The sequence below is a fragment of the Watersipora subatra genome, chromosome 7 (genome assembly GCF_963576615.1).
Source record: "Watersipora subatra chromosome 7, tzWatSuba1.1, whole genome shotgun sequence".
NCBI lineage: Eukaryota > Metazoa > Bryozoa > Gymnolaemata > Cheilostomatida > Watersiporidae > Watersipora > Watersipora subatra.
This window is the reverse complement of record NC_088714.1, coordinates 34,714,910-34,733,624: the sequence shown is the minus strand read 5'-3', so window position 1 is coordinate 34,733,624 and position 18,715 is coordinate 34,714,910.

Here is an 18,715-nt window from a genome sequence, read left to right as displayed (position 1 = left end):
TCATTGAATATTAAATATTGCCAGACTTATGCAAGAACGAGTTTGAGCGGATGTGCAGCTGTGCCTCAAACATATCATCCCCCATATGCATGCGCTCTAGTCTTAGGAAATGTCTGGCCGAACTAAACAGTCTTTCCACAGGGGCTGAGCTAGCGAGGACAACCAAGTAACTTTTGGCGAGTGTAGCTAGATGAGTGTTGGAGCTGGATCACTCCCGGTACTCCATAGGGTCAACAGCTTCACTTTCAGGCGCTGACTCTAGGTATGTTTTGACCATGGTCAGCGCAGGATCTTTTTTAGCCCGGGCTGCTTTACTCCTGCCGAGAAGCATTGTGTAAGTTCCCTCCAATTGTGGTTGCTTGTGTGGAGGGGGATTGTCAGCATCAGCAATATTCATACCAAATAATTAACCAAAATACCAGAAAAAATATTGGCCAATTATAAACCAAATTATGATATCAAATCAAATGCCAGATACTGGACAATCTCAATTATACCGAACATTACCAAACAAATTAGCAAATATTTATAAATTCAGAACCAAATACCAAATAAAATTCTAAATACTGGGCTATCTCAGAACAAAAATATCAAATACTAAAAATTCTCCAAACCAAATGCTAAATCAAATAGTAAATACTAGGAAGTCACAGAACCAAATATCAAATAAGATAGTAATACTGGGAAATCTCAGGACCAAATATCAAATAAAATACCAATTACTAAAAATTCTCGAAACTAAACACCAAATCAAATAGTAATACTGGGAAACTTCAAAATCAAATACAAAATTAAATAACAAATACTGAGAAATTTAAGAACCAAATACCAAATAAAATACAAAATGCTGGAAATTCTCGAAACCAAATACCAAATCAAATAAATATAGTAATTTGAATTTGCAAATAGATCTATTTGAAATAAAATCAATTACCCAACCCTGCTTACCAGCATCTGATTCTGCACCACATTTGCTAATAAGTTTGCGAAAGTTAGCCTTAAACTGAGTAACAGTAGGATTATTATTCCAGCCACCTAAACAAAAGCATAAATTTTAACAATTACATACAATCAACAACAATGAATGTCTTATTCACGTAGAACATAGTACACTTAAGATACAACAATCCACATGTTTTTAAAGTATTTTTCAAAAACATAAAAGTGGAAAATATGAAAATTGAAGAAATTCCAAAATATGGTGAAAATTCAAAACTTTTACAACAAAAAGCTGGGCATTTTTGAGTGTATCTGTATTTATTTTTAAGGCTTCATGTGTCATACCCAAAAGCTGATACTATATTCATATACAACACAAAGGGAATATCTGACGCTCTATTAGGTATCCCTATTTTACTCGTATATCAAGACAGAAAATCACATCTTAGGTTACCATAAGTCGTAAAAAAATATTTCACCTGTTCAATTAATGTTCATGCCGGCGGTAATATATGTTTTTATTAATTATTATTCTATTTTTTTATTTTTCTCGACGAATAATATATATTATTTTGATTGGAAAGCAGCAAACAAATAGGAGCACAAAATATGAACAATGGTTCTGACACTTTTACATCAAATCTGAACTCACCACTTCGTCGCACTGCATTAAAAATAGCTCCAGATGGTCTTGGCTAAGACGTACATGCAGATGTAGTCTTGTACACCAGGGGTTATCAACTTCTCAAGTAATGCAAAAATAGTATCTATACCACTCAGAAAGCCTTTTGTACAGACACTCCTGAAATGAACAGTAACCATATCGTTACACTACATGCTTACAGATTATCAAACAGTTAATAATTTTGTACATCGAATTATTCATTCAATTTTATATTCACCTAGAGCTCATGCCCAGTGGGATACACTCCATAGTTGTCAGAGAAAGTAGATATGATCTCATTTTAGACAGAATTGGTTCAATACAAGCCATACTAGATGTTCTGATTGGTTGCTTATAGTCCTTCCCAAATATGGATCTGCTGCTCAGTATGTCAGTCTGTCAATTTTCTAAAAATAAATAAATAAATTACTAAATAATAATAAATACATTATTATAACAAATCCTAAATTATAATAATAAATAAATTAATAAATTAAATTTTCCAAAAATAGATTAACTGCAATTAAACTTAACATAACAACAGCATAAACTTAGTTCTGCATAGTTTGAAAAAACATAGCAGCTATGCAAAACATTGGTTTTCACTTACCTTTATAAACATAACACGGCATAACAATCAGCAAATCCGGGAACACCAAGTACTTTGAAACTCAACATAGCAGCAGCAACCAAGTTGGAAAGTGTCTGAGTAACGAGGGATACCTGCATAGCGATGATAAAAACAAACACATTCATAAAGATTAAAGTAATAAAGAAATTAAACAATTAAAAGTATAAAATTCTTCAATCTCGAAAATGACCCATTTTCAGTTGGTAATTTTCTGACACTAACATTTTTTAAATGTTAAAAGAATACAAATAGTGTCAAATAATTTTGGGTGTTTGTATTCTCAGATTGTAATTGATCTTGACTTTTTATAAAGTAAATGTATTATATTCTTTCACTTGTTATCAAACTTTTAAAAAAGTAGCAAAAAACTGGGGGTCATTTGCATTTTAAGCAAAAAACTGCACCTTCATCTTATTCTGGTGAAAATTGATGTCTTGTTGTCAGCTTGTTCCCATCTTCTAGCTGCATGAATCCTGTACTTCTTGTATCCCTAAAATGTAGCTCCATTTCACTATGCCATCTGGACTTTTTGATTGATTCATAAGCATGAGATAGGTTCCTCATGAGCTTTACCATATGACAGGGATCCAGAAGTACTTGTACTTGCTGCTGAGTGTCAGGATGCGGTAAGTGCGATCTGAAGGTTTGAAGGTTCCGCATGTAAGCACCAAGTAACCGGTACATTGGAATGTTTGACGCATGCCCATCTAGCATTAAACAGTGCACCACAAACCCTTTCTCACCAAGTTTAGACAACATATGAACTACAAGTTTGCTCTGAGTAGCTGCAGTTAGAATGCGTGTAAAGAAATGGGCTACTGGGGCTTTTCAAGCAGACCTCAGACCTTCAACATAAAATTAGTACAAGTTATTAGTGCAAATGCTGATACCCAGTGTGGTCATACACAATATACATGTAGGTAGTTAATGATCAAGTGTGAAACATTATATAATCATTATCACTTCTGTACTCACAGAATAACCAGCTAAATACATAGCAGAGGGTTTGTCATAATTTGTGTTGCAAGTGGTCTCCCAGGTAACCCATAAAGGATAGATAGATAGATGCTTTGCAAAATGAGCTGTCATGTGCACGATCAGAAATCTATAGCATGCCAAACAGCAGAGCAGAACATCTTAAAGGTTGACTTGCAACAAAATTCACATTACAGTTATTTGGTATCAAAAGATTCACCATGTCTTACTCTGTTGTGTTGTAGGTGCAAAATATGTGGAAATGTGATTACCAGCTCTTAAAAGCTCAAAAACGAAAAGCCGCCGTAGATTGGAATCTGTTTATTTATCTGACGTAGTCATTCCAGTTTGGTTATCGTCTTGTCACGTATGTTCTCATGTGAATTGAAAGGCCAATAAAAAGCTTAATGTAAAACTTATCGTAGCACTAGTTTATGACAAACACTTCGGGTTTTACCGAAGACCCTGTATCAAATATAGATGCTCGCTACTTTACAGTTTTGTTTCGGCAATATTCAATCGTCAAGTCGTAATCTGATCACGTGACCCAATACTTCGCAAATAATTTTTGCAGCACTTTTCGATTATCACAGGTAACCAACAGGCTCGTCATGATTATCAGACAATGATATGTACTCCTTCGAGGTAAGGCTAAAAAGTTTAAGTAGCAATAGTAATAGAACTAGAAGTAGAAGTGACTCACTTGTGAAATGTTATGCCCTTTTCTTTTGAAAGTCCATTCCTGCGGTTTTGGCAGTTGATAGAATAGCGCTGTGCACCTACTGTACATCCTCCTGTCTCTTGCATGAATTATTGGTAGTAGTCTCAGTAGTCTGTCTCTTCAATTTAGCAGTGTATTCGTGATCTTTCGTAACTGTTAAATCTGAAACTAGATTTCTTTTTTCAGATTGATCACAATGAAATTTACTGCATGCTTAACTCAACATGGCGCGAGACCGATTTCCGTACTCGCGAATGACCTTGGCCATTCCAGGGGTTTTCGAGTTCAATGGTCTGAACCTGAGTTTATAATTATAAGAGTTTAGACAATGATGTCATAGCTGATTATACCTGGCAGCGGAAATGCCAAGCCTCCAACCGATAACATATTACTGAGACACTAACTTTCACCGTCCAAAAACTCACTTCGAAAAGTAGCTAGGGTTACTTAACCATCACAATTTTACTTTTTCAATTTTTACCTTGTTGGTTATTCTCATATATTAGAAGTTTTCCTTTCCTAGGTGTTTAAAAAAACACTTCAAAATTGTATATCAAATAATTGGTAAAACCTGTTTTTGAATAACAATAATTAATGTTTTAATTATTAACAAATTTAAACTTCTTTGTTAGTTTAGACTAATATAAAAGTTCTCCAGTCAATATTTATTTTTAGCACTGGTTCTAAGCTTCAAAAAGTGTAAAATAAATTTAGCTCAATGCAAGTGTATGCAAATTTTCTGAACGTACGCGGCAACCGGAAGTGATTTTGTGATTTATGATTTATTTTCATCAACAAAATTAGCTAAGCAAAAGAAAAAAACTGGAAGAGTGATGAAACCCATAATACGCTATAACATAGCTAGTCGTGGCGTTGGGCTTGTCGTCATCGGTTTTATTCACATGTTAAAAGATACAACCTGAGCTCTCTCTTGAAACTGGCCATCTTCTCTATGCCTTTAATAGACTTAGTGAGTTGGTTCCAAAAAACTCCAAATTCCAAATTCAAAATTCCAAAACGGGGAGAAGATTGTGGGAGATTTAGACAGGAATTTGAGAATCGGTTTGATATATTGTGATGAGGGATGTAATTACAATAAAATTCATGATGGGCTAAAAGTTTAATGTGGTATGAATATAATGAACTGATAGGTAGTATGGATGATGATTTGAAAAGAGGTTTGGTGTGGATGAGGCGGGGTTTTTGTGAATGGTCCTTATCATGTGTTTTTGAAGGGTTATTAAAGTTGTAAGATGGGTGGGAGGTGCATTGCCCCATGCCTCAATGCAATATAAAAGTTTGGAATTAACCATGGAATTGTATAATAAAAGCAAAGGTTTGCGGGGTAAATATTCAGATGTGCGGTAGAGTAAGCCTGATAAGGGTCTCAGTTTTTTTAGTAAATATTTGATGTGTTTTTTCCAAGTGAGATTAAAATCAATAAAAATACCTAAGAATTTAGTGTGATTTGTCTGAAAAATTGGTTTGTTGAAAATGAAAAAGGGATGAGTGTTAGCTAGATGAAATTTATTTTGGGTTTTTTTAGTAACATGAAATCAGTCTGTTCAACATTTAAGGTGAGTTTGTTAAAAGTGCACCAGTTTTGAATAGCGAGAAGTTCGTTATTGAAACAATCTGTGTGCTCGTTGATATTAAAGGATTCGAAAAAGAGATTAGTGTCATCTGTTGTAAACTTAAAAATAAAGCGACATATTTTAAAGAACAAACTCTATGAAAGGAGTGGTAGCCATGAAAAAGGCCATGGGGGAATAACTCTGAAGAATTGTCTTATTTGGATGCTATCGGTCCCATGGACATCAGGCTCATCAAGGCGCTTCGGACATCCGGCGCAGAAAAGCATAATAGACCGATAAAAGAAAAAGGTGACTTAGGCGATATATATAGAGAAGGTACTTCTGGGACAGTGGTTGACCTAGAAATGATAACAGACGCCATGTATCAAAATTTTTACACAGTGAACAATCTTTTATAATTTATTTCTTACTGTTCGCTCTTTTGAAAAATTTTCTTATGTTCATGGTTATGTGTCAGAATAATCTAGTTTCTGTTCCAATAAAGTATTAGCTGTTTAAGTTACTTAAACAACTAAGACTTTATTGGAACAACTAATACTGGTTACAGCGCAGAGACTAGAGGTAAGGGTTGTTCCACCCCACTCTTGCCAGTGTTCTTCACATCTGCGTAGAGCAGAGGTGTAAAAAAGTTGGTGACATGAGTTAAATAATTTACGTAAATTAAAAAAAGAGTTGGAGCAAGGATGGAACCTTGAGGTACACCACTAGTTGTTTAAGTTACTTAAACAATATTGTTTCTGTTATTATTCATACGTTTTCTTGAGATAAGATTTGGTAATTAGCCCTTTTTATTATCAAAATATGTTTTACTGTTTTGTTACGATTACTGTTCCGTATCTAGTATATGTAGAATTTTCTGGTCTTTTTGTTAGTGTTTAGATTGTTACACTGCAATAGCTCATTGTCTAGCAATGATTTCTTATTGCTCTGAATGTGCAAATTCTTAGAAACTCAGCAGTCAGTAAGACTATATGATTGGTCAGTTTGAACGATAACCGTCAATCTCTAGGCCAATCGCTTATGTAATATAAATACTGCCACTAATTTTTAGGCAGTTCAGCTTGGGTTTGACTCTTGAATTAGACGCATGATTAGTATTGCTATAATAAAGTCGTTATTGTTGGAGAAGTATCGTTTATAATCGTTTATAATCGTCACTAACAGCAAGCTCACACAAAATTACTACAAATAAATTGGATAATTAAATAATTATCCTTACAAGAGTTGCGTTCTCTCCTGTTGGTTTCAGCAGGTTACAGCGTTGGTTTCAGCGCACTCTGTTGGTTTCAGCAGAACACAAGTGAGTTGGGTTCAGCTCTCTCCTGTTGGTTTTGGCAGGTTGTACAGTCAGCAGCCTTGGGTTCAGTGCAATCTGTTGGGCTCAGCAGAGCACAAGTGAGTTGGTTTCAGCTCCCTCCTGTTGGGTTCAGCAGGTTGTAGCGTTGGTTACAGCGCAGATACTAGAGGTAGGGGTTGTTCCACCTGTTAAATGTTAAACCTAGTATGGAAGATAAAGTGTTAACAATAATAGTGTGTTGTTTACGTTCGGTTAGATAGCTTTTGATCCAGTTAATTGCGGTGATGTCAAAATTAAGATTGTGGAGTTTTGAGTACAATATATTATAATCTATTGTGTCAAAGGCTTTACTAAAATCTAGAAAGATGCCAAGAACACATTTACTATCGTTTAAAGATTTTAAAACATTATGGGTCAATTTAATTAGTGCATCCTCGGTGCTGTGCTTTTTCTTGAAACCATATTGCCTATCGTTAAGCAATAAATTACCCTCAAGGTATTCCATAATCTGTTTATTTACAGCTTTTTCAATTATCTTACTTAGCGCTGGTAGCAAACTAATGGGTCTGTAATTAGAGCAAATTTTATTTGAGCCTTTTTTAAACAAGGGTTTTACTTTAGCTATTTTTAACTTGTTCAGTGAGGCTTTATATAAAGCGATGTTTACACGATTGTCTTTCTTCTGCTATGTTCTACTCAGGTCCGAACCGAAAACTCATGGAACGGCAAGGTCATTCGCGAGTACACAAATACAACCGGCACCATGTTAAGAAAAGCACGAGGTAAATTTCATTGTGTTCAATGTGAGAAAAGAAATCTAGTTTCAAATTTAACAGCTATGGAAGATCACTAATACACATTTAAATCAAAGGGTCAGACAACTGAGACTACTACTAATAATTCATGCAAGAGACAGGAGGATGTACAGTAGGCGCACAGTGCTATTCCATCAACTGCAAAAACCGCAGGAATGGACTTTCTAAGGAAAGGGCATAACATTTCACAAGTGAGTCACTTCTACAGTTCTACTACTAGTTGTATTACTAAAGTCTACAATTGCTACTACTAGTAGCTAGTACTACCACTAGTTAGTTCTACTACACTAGTCACTGGGTGAGTGAGAGTCGATCAGTACCACAGGTGTCCTTTTGTAGGATATTGCCGTAGGCTACACATGAACACAAAAACAACAAAGGTCAACGTAATTACGAGCAAAAATAAAGTTTGCATCCAAATATCTCGCCAATCTGATGAGCAGCACACACAACAACTAAACCAATCAACAGGACCACCAATTATGTCAAAATATTCCAAGTTTGAAGTCATACCTTGTACAACCCACCTTATAGTTTCTCAAAACTTGTCTGTAAGTCCTTATTGATTTGAGACTGCCTGATTGCTGGTTTCAAAATGGTCGCTGCTAGCTTAGCGTCCTGCTTCAACAACTTAGTAACTATCGGGACACTATCAGTGCTCCTGAACTTTTCAATTTCCTCTTAAAGATGTGGTGGCGTCAAATTTGAATTGATTTTAAAAGAAAGTATTTTTCTTTGTCTATCAGTTGATATGGTGTTTGTCGTGTTAGGCCATCTCATTGTCAAGATATATGAAGATTAAAATCGAAAAAATTCGATCGTGGTAAAAACGCTCAGGCCAAAAACATGCCCAGACTTGCCCAAAATGATGTAACGTATGATACAACCATAGAGTTATCTCCCCCTAAAGTGATAACATCGCGAGCGTTTTCGGTGCCAACAAAGAGCGTTTAGGTTACGCCCCCTTTTTTGTGCTAGTCAATCGTAGTGATCGACTAGAATAATAACATCAGCCATGTGAATGGTTAAACAAGGATCATGAATTTCCACAATTAAGATAGTAATTAATGCTCATATTAAAGAAATGATGATTATAGTTTATTACTCTAATATATGCTTATTATTTAAAACAATTCAATACCCACATGACTTGCAAAGGCACTGAATAGCTAGTGTTAAGTGAGTTAATGCAATCAGTTACTTATAGATAAGATAGATAGTCATACTGGAGTTGTATTACATCAGTGTGATGAGAAGCTAATCGACTGCCATCAACTATGAGCTGCACTACCCGGCGTTGCCCGAGTAATAAAAAAGTCTTTGGACAGAAAATTTATTTTTATATAACATTTACCATTCTAGCTTTCAAACTCCATATCATGAGAAAATATTTTTAAGCTGTTCAAATAAATTAAGAGGAAAAAGAAAAAAACTGTAAAGGTTTTCAAACTTTTTCAAACAACTGCAACTTTTAAATTTCATATCATGAAAGAAGTTTTTTGTTGAAATAAGTTAGGATGAGAAATTAAACTGCAAATGTGTTTAAATGTAAATGTGAAATAATTAGCAAGTAATGGCTAAATATAATCTGTTTAGCTATGATTACAATAGCAAATTATTTAATAAATAAAGTAATAAAAAAGTCTATTTTATCTTTATATAATTATATTTTAGTATAATCAATGATATACAGCCCCCGATGATGTACAGTCTCTGTATATCATTGGTATTATTAAGTATAATTTATTTTTATTTAACATATAACAACATTTGCCACTCTAGCTTTCAAACTTCTTGCTTGCTTACATCAAGCAAAGATGGCCACTAACTAGCGGACACCTTTGCTTCAAGCTAGTCTATGTATTTGATTGATATGTATTGAAATCTAATATCACATGCAAGGGCTGTTTGTGGACTGTGGTGTCAATGAATCACTCTATCACCATACAATGTCAATACTTTCAGTTGATGCAAGTTGATTAGCTTCCCATCACACCAATGTAATGCAACCCCAGTATGACTATCTATCTTATCTATGAGTAACTGATTGCATTAATGTGTGAACTTACTTAACACTAGCTATTCAGTGCCTTTGTAAGTCATGTAGGTAGTGAATTGCTTTAAATAATAAGCATATATTAGAGAATATATGCTAGAATATAAACTAGAATCATCATTTCTTTAATATGAGCATTAATTACTATCTTAATTGTGGAAATTCATGATTCTTGTTTAACCATTCTCATGGCTGATGTTATTAATCTAGTCAATCACTACGATTGACTAGCACAAAAAAGGGGCGTAGCCTAAACGCTCCTTGTTGGCACCGGAAACACTCGTGTTGTTGAATGCACTGTTATCACTCTAGGGGGAGATAACTCTATGGATACAACCTGTCTCCATCTCTCGTATTCACATTGGCTATTGCGATAAAAGTCTAGTCCTACGCGGCTCTATTGGCATATATTTTATCTTGTATTTGCTTGTGTTGGCTAAAATAAAATTTTAAATCCAGCTACAGATGGATTTTTATTAATGCCTCAAAGGCCTCAAACAAGGAAAATTAAAAACTTGTGATATTAGCTTTTTCTAAATGCTGTGTAAACATCTTAGTACCGACTACCAATTCTACCGGTCTACGGTAATTCTGTCAAGCAAACTATGTAGAATAAGGTCTTTGTATCGGCACAGTTCCGTCGCTACCCACACTAACGATATACAGCCTCCTAAAAGCCCCGGCCACATTATGCCAGTCGCCTATCCTGGGGGTGGGGCTGTATATCATAGCCCACACCGAAAACTAGTTTTTTGCTACCGTAAGTAAAATAACATAGGGAATAACATGAAAAGAATATACATAGGGATAACATAGGGATAGAGTTTATAGGATGAGAAATCTGCTGCAAACTGGATTTGAACTCACATTCTCCAGTTCTGCGGACATCCATATATCCAATTCACTACACTGTCCAACTGGCTTTACTATGGAATAAATTGGGAAACCAACTACATCCCTAAATGTCATGTACATTGTATAGTTGACTGTCAACGTTAGCGAGTCATTATTGGTATCAATGTGTAGAAAAAGATTCACAGGTCACATTTGATTAGTTGATTCAAGTACTAAATAAATGGTCGAGCTATGCATAAGTGCCTGTCCATTCAGCTCTGATTGCACTTCATAAATCCATCTATCAGAAAAGATTTACACACAGGTGTCAATGGGGCTATGATGCATTCAATGTTTTGAAAATCATGTTTTGCATTATCTTCAACAATATTATTTTATTATATAATTTTTACAAGCAAAAAAATTTTCATCTCGGCATAAAGCTTTTATTAAAAATATCCATCAAGTCGTGGTCACTCACATAGTTTCAGCTGATACAATAAGACAAATTCATCTACTGCAGCAAACTCAAACAAAACATCATGGTTTATGCAACACACATTCAAGTCTCTTTTTCCCATTTATGGCAGTTTCCACACTGACAAAGCTGCTTCGACTGGTGGGACCACATAAACATCTTGCAATCAGTAAAACAAATGCAATAAATATATGTCATTCATAGATATGTCATTCTAACGCGTATCTATTGAAAGCTTTCAAATTGGGAGTTAGATAGATTGCGAGTGTAATTTTAAAAATGAATAAATGTTTAACAAAAGCATAAGTACGCCAAGCTAACGATTAAAAGCTTTGGTTTTGGAAGTTAAAGATTTGCATTGATCAATCGATTTTCTTCACTTTCTACAAGTAAGAAGTGAAAATTTAAAGTCAAATCATAAATCTAATTTACTAGATAAAACTGCTACAGAAAATTTGAAGCAAATATAGCTCGATGAAACGATAAAAAATTATAAAACAATGATTAGTGATAGCAAAAAGTTATAATTTTATTAATTAGCACATGTAATGAGTACTAAAAATATTACCTTTAGTATATTCATCAATCTAAGCCATTGTATTGCTAGATGCTATGGATTAAAAAGAAGCCGTCAAGAACTCACTGTACATACGTGTCTTGCACGCGCAGGAAATTACATTATTACCTCAAACAGGGAAATATAATCTGAATGTAAACTCAACAGTATATCTATGAGAGATTCAGAGTAAAAAATAAATTTACTTCTATTCTCATATCTTCCTCCGTAGCACTTCAATTACCTGATGCACAGAAAATTCAGAGTCACCTTCGCAGTAACGTTACAGTAATTTTTACAATTCTGTTGTTTGTCAATAAAATGTGTCGATTGAGTAATTCATTAAAGTAACGATGTTAACTAATTTAGTAAATATCGATGTCCATGCGATTTAATAATAGAGTAAAATCCCTAAATTTGAGTTTGAGTTTTACGAGTGATAACATTTATTACGACATATATAAAAATTTTGTGCTGAAGATTGGCTAATGAAGCGACCTTATATTTATCGCTTGTGGACTCTTTTCAGATGTATCACTAGTTAGGTCACGAATGAAGCACCCGCTGGAATGTGAGCTTTTTAAAAGATGGCCTCATTCAAACGCATATATCTCTGGACAGGATTGGTCTACAAAGACAAAAATGACATCAAATTGTAGCTGATTTTTTAGCCTGTTATTGGTCTTAATTTCATTAAATCGACCTTTTTGACGCAACCACATTTTTAAGCGTCCAAGAACTAATCAAAATCGGGTTAACACTATCGTAAACAAAACCATGTGCCATTTGCATACTGCACGCATCACATTCACAACACAACAACAGTATACTATCGACACCATTGTATAATGATCTACGCACCTGTACACACCTTGTCAGAACTTAAATTAAATTGAGTAAAAAACTCAACATCAGCCATGGTATTAAATGATGACCAGCAGACAGTTCTGGAAGCTATTCTCAGTGAAGAAAGCTCCTGTTTTATCACTGGACCTGCAGGTAAGTGAGAATTATACTTTGCCATGATTGGGATATAAATGTTATATGATATAAATGTTTCTATTCTAGGTTTTATATCATTGGTTATATATCATTGGTTTTATATCATTGGTTTTATATCATTGGTTATATATCATTGGTTATATATCATTGGTTTTATATCATTGGTTTTATATCATTGGTTATATATCATTGGTTCTATATCATTGGTTCTATATCATTGGTTATATATCATTGGTTCTATATCATTGGTTCTATATCATTGGTTCTATATCATTGGTTCTATATCATTGGTTCTATATCATTGGTTATATAGATATGCCGAGCAGAAATGGTGTGCATCGAGACATTGAGATTCTTGTTAAACAATATTGTTTCCTGGTCACAAATAGAGCTTTTGAAACCACTCCAAAATATAATTGAGTTGACAAGCTTTGACAACTTTGTCAGGATTCAGAGATCAGAGTAGTCTATTTAATTTCTTGAAACACACCGCTGGCTATATTTAACATCATTACTCTTGGTGACTGTCAAGTGGCCAGACATGTCTTCTGGGCAACTCCTTAGGGCATCAAATGATCTTGCACTGGGGCTCTCACCCGGCTCACAAAATAGTAAACGTAGCTTTGCTAACTACTAAGCTATTAAATGGTAAGACCAAATAGACACCAACCCATTACTGGATGGCTAGGTGATATATAACACTTAATAGCAAAATGATAACACAATATGAAAAGATTAATAATTGTTTGTATGCCTGCTGTGAGCAGGTTTCAACAAGGTAATTTATATTTTGTGTCATAGGCCCATCTGTTGGGACCCTAGTGCGTAGCTTTGAGTCAGTGTTATACAATTGTTTGTAAGCCTGAAGTGAGTTGATTTCATAAACGTGTAAAATATTATATTTGTCATCATTTAGGTTGACCAAAGGACTTAAAGTCTTATTTAAAGAGCTGCTAACCACAATTACAAGCAATATTACTTGAGTTATTAGGTTAAAGTTTGTGAGCTCAGCGCCACATACAGGTTGGCAGTATTGACATACAACATAAACCTGGGTTAAAATGGTATAATATCAACTTGAAAATTGTTGATTGATTTCTTATTATTTTGATTTTATTTGTAAAACATTCCAATTTGTTTCAGGAACAGGAAAATCATTGTTGATAAACCATATCTATGACAGTCTTACAGCCTGTGGAAAGAAGGTGTATACCACAGCCACAACAGGAGTTTCTGCTAAAATTTTAATGGTATGACAATCCATAAGTTCTGCTGCCTTGGTGACGGCTCATTGTCAGCTGAGGAGTATTGTGGCATTATAATGCAGAAGATCTCTGAAAGACAAGCAATCATGTAAGTCTCAGATTGAAAAACTCCAACCCCTCATAAACCAACCTTAGATGGACGAGCAATGGACTTGGAATGTAGAGCAGTGGTAGTTAGAGAGTAAGGTCAGCTTGGTGATGGTTGATTATTACCCCCTCACTGATAAGTCATTAATTTTATGGATACTGGTTATGGCCTCCATACAGAGTTGATCAGGCTTACTGTTCAGTAGAATATATTCAGCATCACTTCCCAGTCCTGATGATCATGAACAGGTGATAGATAGAAAATACAATGCTGTTAGGTGATAATATTTTGATATTTCATTATAACGTTAGGGCGTATACAATACAATAGATGCTGTTTGGAGGGTTTATTGTCATGTCCCAGACCACAATATGTTGATCAGCAGCTTGAATTAAATGCATTGCTGGTGGGTCTAGGTCTGGTAGATCTAAACACATAGTTGAGTTGCTGTCATGTTAATCCTATTCAATGATCTCATGCTGCATTGCATTCAATGCTAAACAGCTTTGCATACATTTGAGTTGTATTTCTTCTCTACATTTTCCTGGTTTCCTACCAACCAAACCAGATATACAATTTACATGTGTTTTGTTTTGCTCATTGCTTTGCTTACATTCCATTTCTCTATTCAGAGACACTGATGTCATCATCATCGATGAATGCAGCATGTTTTCTAAAGCTCTTATAGAGAAGATAGGAAAGATTCTTTCTGCTGCAAAGGTATTATAACTGTAACTGCCCTCCTGGAATTAGTAATGCAGTTCTGCACAGATGTATAGATGTATTTGTTGTTTATTTACATCTTAACACCGTGAAACTAAAAGTTTTTAAAACTTGATTAACATATGACAATAATAATAATAGCTAATAAAATATAATGTGAAGTGTTGACAAGAATTGCAAAAACTGAAGACACGGATAAACAACATTAATCCAAAAAATAAAGGCATACCTATTGGCAGACATACCTTTTTTACCCCTTTCCAGGAGAGAGTTAGGTGTACAATAAGTTTCTGTTCTATCTAGTTATAAAGAAGTCTACACTTTCTGAGAATATAATATGAAATGAATAAGACAATGGTTGCTGAAAATTTATATAAAACTGGAAAAGAATCATCATACTGCAAATAGTGACAACATAAGGGCAGCAGTGATTTCATTTATTTCTTTTACTTTGTGGGGCAAAACTAAAAACAGCTATTTTTAAAGGTAGGAGGATGCTGAAGAGTGGTGAATCTTACCAAGGTAAACAATTAGAGCAACTTGCGGTTGTCCATTTGAATATGAATCGGCAGCGATAAGGTATTGCACCTAATTGCAGACTGATTTGCGCGTGTGGTTATATCATTACATTGATGGATTGGCAGCTAGCTGATAATAAACAAGTTAGCCGAAATTGACGTTATAAAATTTTACAATTATTATTAAAAAACATTACAATAACCTTACAATCTTATTTATTTTATTCATCCAAGCAGGCTTAATTTTTTACCAAATGATTATATCACTTCCATGATGACATTCATATCAGTTCTTTTGAAGATGCTATAAAATGATATTTTCGAATGGCAGAAGCCATAATATTCAAACATAGTTTTTCATATCCATACATCGACCCAAACATTTTCAATCCTAGTTCTATGACTGATTATGTGACATGCAGTAACTGAAAGCTATAATTTGATAGCAGCATGCTGTCTGACATTCTTGACACCTGTGTGATAGCTGGCAAGAGCCTGCACATCTATTTATAGTTAAAGATGAGCCCAAAGAAGAGCATCGCCCTATGTTTTCATTGCATTGAAAGGGAAGGCAGGTGAAAACAATTTATAAATCTCTTTCAAGTCAACAATTTGTTGGCATAATATTCTCCTTCATTTCATAAGTGCAATGTTTTTTTGTTTCAGGGGAATACTGTACTATTTGGTGGAATCAGAATAATCCTTGTTGGAGATTTCCTACAGCTGCCGCCAATATCCAACCACCATGACACGGAGAGTACGTTTTTAAGTCAATTGTTGTAAAGGAGTTTATCAAGTATAGACTCACACAGATTGAGAGACAAGACGGATCAGCATTCATCAAGTAAGACTTGTTAGTTTTTTCCACATTGTGATTTTTAATTCACTATTACCATGAAAATATAATGATCAAAATTCAAAATTATTTGTACAAGTCGAGTATCACAGCAGCGCATAAATGCACAGGCAAGCTATTATAAGCTAATAGATGTAATAACATCCAGTCAGAAGAGAATTCTCAGTGGCAAAGGTTTTCTAACCTGCCACGAAAAATTGTTACACTATGTGCAACAAATATATGGTTTTGTGTTTAGATTTAACTCTGCAACTCCGATTGATATTAGCTGTCTACAATCTCAAATCAGAAATTCTTGATCAGTTAAAAAACTTTAAAAGACTTTAATCTAAATTCTCGCTCAAATGAAGGGAATTAATTCCAAGGAAATCTATTTGTAGATGTATTAATGAGCTAACCACACAGCGCCAACTGGGTCTAGAAAGCGTAAATATGCTGGAAACAATGAAAGGTAGAAGATGGGGTGACACTGCTACAATCATCTGCTGTGTAAAAAGAAATGTAGCTATGTATAATGCAAAAAGACTAGAAAGACTGAGCGGAGTGAAGAGAGTGTTCTCTGCAGTGGACTGTGGTCCGAAGAAGCTCGTGGAGAGGATGACTAACGCTGAGAAACGCCTTGCTGTCAAACTTGGAGCTCCAGTTATAGTCGCTGCCAACATATTTAAAGACCTCGTGAATGGCACTGTGATTGTTGCAATGTGATTGTTGCAATGGAAAAGGACTATATTTCCGTTAAACTAGATGAAGCTATTTACATGATTAAGCCATTCAAATTTAAATGTTTCCCCCACAGAATATGCCTCAAGGACCCCATTTCCCTTGAAATTGGGTTGGGCCATAACAGTTCATCGAGCTCAAGGGCTTACTTTGGAAGCTATAAACATTGATGCAGATGGCTCGTTCAGTTCTGGAATGCTGAGGGTTGCTATCAGCAGATGCCATTCTTCTACTCAAGTTTGTATCAAAAATCTAAGAAATTCAGATATCTTGCCAGTAGACAGCTCCGTGTTGCAGTGGATAGATGAGGTGATGGTACTGCCAGATGAAAACAGCAGCAGCAGCAGCAATAGTTTGCAGGTAGGATTTAATTCTAAGACCTTTTCTAAATAAAATTAATGGCTATTAGGCTATGAAAGGGGTGAGGTATTAGTTCAGACACTTTTGGTGTAGAATCAGCTTGACAATCCACCAGTAGCCTACATGTAGCTCTTTGACCTTGATGAGTATGTTTTATTCACCTTCAGATTGGGTGATTGGCGGAATGGCTCAATTTTGAAAAATCAATCGATATCACTCGAATGAAACTAGGTTGTATCATAGAAAAAACATGGTGTCTATGCATTCATTGAGCCTATACATTGATGCCAACCATTCCTACTGCTTTCTCAAGCAGTAGCCTTTGATACTGCTTTAATTTCAAAATCAAAGAGTGTGTGTGAGTGTTTAATCATGTTAGGAATGCCATGTTATCATTAAAGGGACAGTATAGTTATCTGGAGATTCTGAACCCTCTCTATTTGGAATAGATGTGATTATAGATAAATATAGTTGTTTTCATCTGAAAGATAAACTCTTTAGCTTTCTAATGTTATGTTTTTTTCATAACTGTCAGTCGATAATTGCGCCCATTAACCCCATAACAAAACTCCATGTTCTAGGGTCAAAATGAAATCACTGTGGGAGTTGCCTTCTTCCTTACCAGAGTTTCTACGCTCTCATTCATACTTCTCATTCAGTTTCACGCTCTTCATTTTCACTCCAGAACATGGAGTTTTGTTATGGGGCTACTGAGCACAATCATTGACTGACAATGATGAACAAACATATCATTGAAAAGCTAAAGAGCTTATATTTCAAATGCAAACCCCTATATTTATCTATAATCACATCTATTCCAAATAGAGGGGGTCAGAATCTCCAGAGAACTAAACTGTCCCTTTAATATTGACCATCGTGCTTGTTTCTGTGAGAAAATAAAATCTTACCTACAGCTTACATATAACTTTGTCACACAGGAAACAAATAGATCAAGTAAGGCAAGTTCATTGACAGCGAGAATGATACGGAGGGGTTATTTCAAAGCAGGAAGTTGATGAGTTTATTGCTGTAAACCAAATAGACGAGCCGAGAGACAGCTTTGGAGAGTTTGTTGTTGCTGCTCTTCTGATGATTCGGAACATAGTTCAGACACAGAAAATGCCAAGAACAGGATTCTTGTCAAGGTAACAGCATGCATGAAAATGCAGGAAGGCAAAAATGACAATGTTTAGTTGCTTGCTGTTGAATTGGGAAAAGCTCTTTGAAATTTACTAACGAAATACCATGGACCTTATCCAAAGTAAAAATGTAAGTAAGATAATAATGAGGGCAAAGGGTTGGTTGGTGCCAAATATAGTGTTTATGTTTTTGTTTGATTGTAGCAATGACTTTGCATGTAGGGTGTATCAGTTTGCCAGCTCTAATGTCTTCCTAGGAGGGAAAAAATTACTTGCACTTGGCAGTTCAGATAGACAAGCTGTCACAGTGTTCAAACAATGCTTGAAAAAAGCATCTGAAGATAAGAATAATAAAGACAGCAGAGCACAGACATTTAATAGTGACGTGTCATCTCTCAGTGATTCAGCCAGAGCTGGATCAGGTTTGTCAAACGATTGAATGCAAAGCTTGACTCTATAGCCCTGTGCACAGACTAGTCATTG